General features: G+C 35.0%; 1 long non-coding RNA gene across 1 annotated transcript; it reads right to left on the bottom strand.

Annotated features, from left to right (window-relative positions):
* Positions 1–2,804: 2,804 nt before the first annotated feature.
* Positions 2,805–5,324, bottom strand: LOC147544045 (uncharacterized). The gene is made up of 4 exons (XR_015224130.1): positions 4,701–5,324; positions 4,543–4,594; positions 3,448–3,657; positions 2,805–3,119 (listed from the first exon to the last, which is right to left on the bottom strand). It is a non-coding gene; the product is annotated as an uncharacterized LOC147544045 (long non-coding RNA).
* Positions 5,325–5,599: the final 275 nt, after the last annotated feature.

The following is a 5,599-nucleotide window of genomic DNA, read 5'->3' as shown; positions in this document are numbered from 1 at the left end:
TGAGAGAAGGCGAGCAAAGTTTTTATTATTTCACATTGAAGGGAGCCTTGACATTGGTTACTCTCTTGTTAATCTCTTTATTAGATTATGTAATCATTTTTGGTAAAAATGCAACTCACATGTGAATCTGATTCTTTGTTTTCTAGGATGATTCGGCAGGTTATAGTTGGGCATGCTCCTCGAATTTCTCGGTTGCCGGTAAAATTGTTATCGAATAAGCAGAAGTTTTGGTAATGTAGATTTTGGTTGATCTTTGATGATGAAAAGCTGAGTTTTTTCACCAGTTGAATAAATTTTGGTTGATCTTTGAAATCTTTCCGTTTAACTTGTTAATTTGCAACTAAGTTCACCGGGTAAGATTCTACTTTTCTTTAATGAATATAAGATGTAGGCCAAGGTTTTGGAGGTCAGTCGACCTACTTACTTATGCCCCAAAGAAGGTAATTGATCTCTAACCACTTCTTTGAATAATGTTTTTCTTTCCGTGAGATTTTAGAAGTATTCAGGAGAGCATTATTTCCAGGCTTATCTACATCTAGCTTAACTGGACACTAAAAAGGCTCTTGAGATCGATTATGATAACAGAAAGCATATTGAGAAAACAAGCTATAAAAGGGGAGAGGTCTGGCTGGTTGTCTGGTGATTTGGGTATTTAAAGTGAAGGTGAACGAGTACAACAAAATATGCCAAGTTTTATGGGAGTACGTTCTCGAGTATGAGTAAATAAGACCCTCTTGATTCAAATGTAAGTGGTGATAATAAAACACCTTAGACGTTGGATTCTTATGCGGGTTTTGTTCTAGTTGCATCACTATATTGAGTGACATGTCCTCGTTTATCTGCAGGAAGCTTCTAATTCACAAGTAGGGGTCAGAGTGAATTCACAACTAAGGTAAACCTAGGTTTCAAAACAGTTGGAACCGTCTTAATGTTTTGATGCCAAAATTAATGCATTTTGGATATAACATACGTTATAAGGATAATAACTGTTTATCGACCTTTGTTTATGTTTGTCACGTTGATTGATAGTAAAATATAGTGTTTACCTTCCATATTTTAATAAATTACTGAGGTTTTTTTAATATTCAGGTTATAGCTGCAATCAATTGTGTTGAGATTTTGGATTCTGCTGTTATGCGATCGGGTCGTTTCGGTCGAAATAGTCAACTGCAATATTTTCTTTAAATTCTTCATAAACTAATTCTACTTCATATATGTTAGGTTCCAAAACTGTGATGGAGAGATGTTTTAAGCTAAAAACTATGGATAAATTTTTTATTTTCTTTTGACTTAAATGTGCCCCCACATAAAAAATCCTAGCTTCGCCACTACAGATAAGTATGAGAATCTTGTTTTGTATGGCAGCAATGCAAACTGTTAGGAATAGGAATCAAGCCTGGCCCAGGAATGCTCGAATTATCCTACGATTTTGATTTAAAATTAAGGTATGCTGCAAAAGAACAGAAGCCATGAGGACAAAACTTACGAGTTACAAAGTAATAGGATTTTGAATTACTGACAATGGTACTGTAGACATCTAGGGGATTTTGCTTAAATGGAGTTCTGGACACAATAACTCAGGAGGGTTACCATCTAGGGGGTTTTGCTTATATCATCTTGACTAGTAAAGTGTCATTTCTTGGCGACGCTAGCAAGGATCCGTTGTCTAAAGGTTAAATTATTCTTCCATGAAATTGTAGAACTTGGCGACGCTAGCAAGGATCCGTTTCTAAAGGTCAAATTTTCACTTGTGCTCAAGTGAAACTTGTTGTTGGTATCCTAACTGCAAATGTTGTGCCAATAAGCATTCAAGCTCATAGGAGGATCCCTTTCTTTGCAAATTCTGTAGACCAATTTTGTCTATGATGGAAGAATCACAATGCACAACTCGTAGCTTATAAACTAGCACTTTTTTTATTGAATTAACTAGTTCTCAGTCGTATGTGGTATATCAGGTTTGCAGTTGGAGGCATGATGTTCTATGAAAGAGCTTTCACGCTTTCAAGCATTTCTGGTTCTGGCTTCTGAAAGTGGTATAGGAACATGTTGCAAGCGGAGACGTTTTTACTTTTTTATTCATCTCATCTCCTTTTAGAGTTTTTTGTTTAACTAATAGGTACTGCCTTCTGATAACTAGTTGAATAAATTTTTGTTCATCTTCGATATTTTTAATCTTTCCGTTTAACTTGCTAATTTCTTTTTGTTTTAATTTGCGGCTAAGTTCAAAGGGTACGATTCTTTTTAAAAAAAAATAAGAAACAGACAAGGTTTTGGAGGTCAAATTGGTCAACCAACCGTAATAATGCACCAACAAAGGTAAGTGAACTTTAACCACTTCTTCGAATAATATTTTTCTTTCCGTGAGAGAAGTATTCGGGATAGCACTATTATTTATGACAGGCTAATCTTTATCTAGCTTAACTAAGAAAGCTTTTGAGATCCTTCATGATAACAGAAAGCATATTGAGAAAACAAGTTGTTGAAGGTGAAAGGTCTGATTGGATGTATGGTGATTTGGATATTGAATGTGAAAGTGAACTAGTACAACAAGAAGGATACCAAGTTTTATGGGAATATGTTCTCGAATATAAGTAAATTAGACCCTTTTAATACAAATGTAAGAGTTGCTAATAGAATACCTTAGACGCGGGATTCTTATGTTGGTTTGTTTTTTCTAATTGCATCGTTAAATTGATCGACGTGTCCTGGTTTATCTGCAAGAAGCTGCTAATTCACAACTAAGACAATCCTAGGTTTCAGAACATCTGGAATATTTTGATCAATTTAATGCCAAAATTACTGCATACTGGATAAAAAATACATTATGAGAACATTAGCTTTTGATCGGCCCTCATTTCTGTTTGTTCCATTGGTTGATAGTAGAATATAGTCTCTACCTTCCACATTATAGTAAAAACACTTAACTGAGGGTTTTTGTGATATTCAGGTCATAGCGGCAATCAATTGTGTTGAATATTTGGATTCTGCTCTCATATGGCCGGGTCGTTTTGGTCGAAAGTGAGTTCCCTCTTTCGACTGAAGAAGCAAGAGGTAAGCAGCCAGATGGTTTCTCTGTGTAATAAGATTCTTTAATTCTTCTCTCTTAAACGGTAACCAATCTGCTAAGACAATTTAAAATGCAATCAATATGACTGGAATTTATACTAGGATATCAAAAGTAAAAAACATGCTAAAAATGATAATATATATCTACATATCACCGTTTAAAAAAAGAGCTAGTGAGCTACTACTGTATTGAAAGCAGATTTGGACTGACATTGCCAACTCATAAAAACCAATAGTTTCAGATCCTTGTCGCTGTCAGTGCTGAGGTCACTGCCGCAGTCAAGTAAGTGCCTATTAACAGAACGGGGTGTCCTACAGTGTTCGGTAAGAACAAAAACTTGATGACGCTACTACAATGAAGGGAGGTTTAATAAGGCATACCGTTGAATCTGCATTCCGTGCACAGTCACTTAGTAGTGATGATACGTGATACCAGAAGGCCTAAACTGAAGGCTTCGTTGAAAAGAAACCAAAAGCCCTGTGTTTCTTATCTTCCGCCACAACAGACCCAATGAACTGTATCGGCTTTAGCAATCTAATAAGCTAGAAAACTGCACTGAATCTCTTCCGGTTCATGTTGTGTTGAAACTTCTATAAAGAAAAAAAAAGCGAACATTCTTGAAGCCTGACAAACAGTTTTATTGAATAATAGAGTTGTTCTTCAAACCTCTAAAAATACTTCTAACTGATTCTCAATTGAAACCTGAGCCCTTGTGTATAATACTACTTCCTAATTCTAATGGAGTTCTAGAATATGATTCCACTCAATCTAAAAAACCTATTTTGATAGGGAAAGAAAGAAAAAAAAATTAGATTGATATAATTAAATTAGAATATGAAAAGGAAATATTTATTGGGAGGGTCCAAATCCATCCTTGGATTCTCGTGACATTCATCCGGATTCACATTATCATCCCAGGCTTGACGAAGTTCTACCTCAAACTTTGAAGGAAATGCCTTCATCATCTTTTCACCATATGCCACAAATTCTATAGTTCCAAGTGTTTAATCTTCGAATCTTTTAGGTGGAATCAACATGAATTAGAAATAAAATCGCGATGTTATTGAGTAATTGGAGTAGTTCTTCAGACTCCCTTAAAATTATTCTCTACAAAAACGCTTCTCAATTGTACTACTATAAGTTTCTTCAACTCGATCAATGAAACCTATTCTGATATGGGAACAAACAAACAAAAATATGTACATATAATCAAATACAAATATGAAATAAAAACACTGGGTAGGGTGCAAATCCATCTTTGGGTTCACTAGAGATTGACCATGATTCACATCGCGACACTACAAAGAAAAATAACTAGCATGCCTTTTCTACTAGAGTGGAGGTAAAGAAGCATATATGAAAAAGATATTAGAGAGTTTTGTAGATGACTCACCAACATCCCTACAAACTCTAGAAATTTCTTGCAAGGGAAGTAGAGGATACATATTGGAATTTGTAAGAGAAGTAATAAATACCTCATATGGCTACTGATCTATAACACGCAGTTTGATTCTAAACTTTGTTTTCCTGTCGTTAAGTAATAAAACAACTTTTTCTCAGTTTCTCCAAGAACCAAGAGACAAGAAAAGTATAACCGACTCCAAGAATTCAGTAAGGATGAAGCACAAATCACCTCGAAGAGGTCACCTGAACTGCATAAATGATTACTCTCTCAAACGATCAAACACTATATAAACACCGCCCAGAAGGTTGAGAAAATGGCCCACCAAACCATAGCTTTGTAAAATAAATATGCATAGAACTACTCGTCAGTCCAAGTAATAAGAAAGAAGAGAATTCCAACAAAAATTATCCAAATCCTAAAGACGATTGAACTGAAGTCTGATTGAGAGGTTCAACCTCGAACTCACTTGATAAGGGCAAACTGACATTCATGCGTTACTCTTCCAGAATAAATTCTTGGCTGGAGGTTAGTGGATGAACTAATGACTATTACTAAACATATTAATCGATAAAATAAACAAAAAAAAGTTATCAATCTTCATTCAGAAGAGTGGTATTAACTCGTAACCTATCCATGAATATGCATGCATAGTACCTCCAAATTGTTACCTGAAATGATCAAGTTAATTGCTATATTTTTCAAAATCCATGGAAATTTAATGCTTATAGAACCATGAAACCGTGAGTTGAGACTGTAAAGATATCTCAATGATTATAGTTAAAATAATAAGTCAGATTGCACCTTCAGACCCCATTTCCTTGTAATGAAGAACACTATTTCCGTAAAGGACACCTAATAAAATGAGCAGTGTACACTTAAGAGATCTATGTTTTTTGTCTACCATTATTTATTAGTTAAACAAGAAAACACGTTTATTGCTGCAATAGCTCCAGATGGATAAATAAGAAGTTCACATACCACTTTCAGAACCCAAAATCAGATACCCTTCAAAAGCTCCTTGGTAGAACATCATGCCTCTAGCAACAAACCTGGTATACTTCATAAGAGCAATCGTTAATATCGACTTAATTGAAAAAACTAGTTTATAAACTACCAGTCATGAATTG

The sequence above is a fragment of the Eschscholzia californica genome, unplaced genomic scaffold, assembly GCF_041429995.1.
Source record: "Eschscholzia californica isolate CP2 unplaced genomic scaffold, dmEscCali1.0.p SCAF_4, whole genome shotgun sequence".
Lineage (NCBI taxonomy): Eukaryota > Viridiplantae > Streptophyta > Magnoliopsida > Ranunculales > Papaveraceae > Eschscholzia > Eschscholzia californica.
The sequence above is the reverse complement of the archived record's forward strand: the minus strand, read 5'-3'. Positions and strand labels throughout refer to the sequence as shown.